The sequence below is a fragment of the Poecilia reticulata genome, linkage group LG21, assembly GCF_000633615.1.
Source record: "Poecilia reticulata strain Guanapo linkage group LG21, Guppy_female_1.0+MT, whole genome shotgun sequence".
In the NCBI taxonomy this organism is placed as follows: Eukaryota; Metazoa; Chordata; class Actinopteri; order Cyprinodontiformes; family Poeciliidae; genus Poecilia; species Poecilia reticulata.
This window is the reverse complement of record NC_024351.1, coordinates 5,896,011-5,897,780: the sequence shown is the minus strand read 5'-3', so window position 1 is coordinate 5,897,780 and position 1,770 is coordinate 5,896,011.

Here is a 1,770-nt window from a genome sequence, read left to right as displayed (position 1 = left end):
AAAAAGACCTTTATGTCATCTCCAGAGGTTTTCTTCTCCAGAATCAAACTATTTGTGACCTCTGGCTGACCTCTGAATGATTTTGTTCAAAATAACTCTAGAATGGTTCAGATGTGGCCTGAAAACATCGGAGGCTGATGCAGATGGACATTTTGTAAAATCATTTAGCGAAAGACAAATTAAATCTTCCTACTATTGAATGAGGTATTGGCTATAACTAACATATTTTAAATGCATTAATTGAGTTTCTTCATTCATCTTGATCATTAAAATGATTTAGACATATAGAAACTCAAAATAAAACAAGCAGACAGGAGCAGCTTTTAAATGACAGGAGGGCTGAACGTGGAGCAAAGAGCTGCTCTGATGAGGCTTTAATGTTTCATCCATTTGCTCATTTTCTGCAGGTGGATTCAAAAGGTGCACCTTATCTTAACAGCTTCAGTAATACCACACATTTCTCATTACACACATTCCCACTGAGGTTTTCCAATCATCCCGATGTAAAGTTTGACAGTTCATTAAATGTGGTGTTGATGCCGAGCGCTTGGGCTCGCCAAGGTTAACGGGGCCACTCAGGCTGAAATAAAGGTTTGATTACTGGTGATAGGAGCCATAAAATAACCTATTTGTTCTGCCAAGGCACTGCAGGCTGTAGAGCAAACATCAAAACACAAAGAACATTTCTAAATTCTGTCAAGGAGAGACATAAATTAGCATCATTAAGGTCATGCTGTAGTTTAGGCATTAGAAACTTAACAGAGATAGTTTGATCAGAGCTGAAGGGACAGGAAGGCACCATGCCACTGGGTTTAGTTCAGTTTCTTTCTAGTCATTTTGGGCTGTGAGTTTTGACAGCTTTGGGTCTTTCTCCATGTTCTCTCTGGGTACTCCTGCTTCACAGCCCAAAACCCAGGCATGGTGTGACTCTCTGGGTTTAAAGTTGCTGGTATTACTGATAAATACTCATGTTAGAGAATACAGAGATTTCACTGTAATCATGTTTGATATTGATGTTAAGAAAAAAGTCATGTTAGAACAAAATGTAGTTAATCTGAGCTGCAGTTTGTATCTCTGTTGCTTGATGGTTTATGATGAATTGGCAAAGTTTCTGTTGCACATTTACTGATTACTGAGGTAATTAAGCCATTTGATTCAGGTGTTTTGTACCGGTGGTACATCTAAAAACTGCAGGACAGCGGCCCTTCAGGACTGGAGTTTGACACCCCTGCCTTAAATCCACAACAATCCCAGTTTAGACTTTGAGCAACTTGGTAAAACTGTATTGTGTAACATTAAATCATGCTTGGCTGCAACTGTATCGATGGTAGCTCTTCTTCTATTCAGTGTTTGTAGCTTCTGTTAGCTTCTTGGTGCAGCTCCGTTCTACTGCTAGTAGCTTCACCGCATCACTTCAGCGTTACACCGGCTGATGATGGTGCTGTGATTCACTTTGCCTGGTATTTTGTACATATGTTTTTGCAGTTCTGTGATCATGTTAAGCAGCAACTTAAATTAAAAAGTGTTTTATTTCCGTTTGAAAGCTGACCGCTTCCATGGAAGGACAACAGAAAATCGCTCTTATAAACATGTAATTCCTAAAWTCACGATACCCTCACTGTGTATCCCTCTGAAAAATGAACCCATTTAAATAAAGACATAAATAAATCCCTCCATGGTGATGCCACGATAGAGAGCGTTCATTTTATAGCGTTAACACGGAGCTGTAAGTGGTCCGGTATGAAACGGGGTGATAGAACAACACAGCAC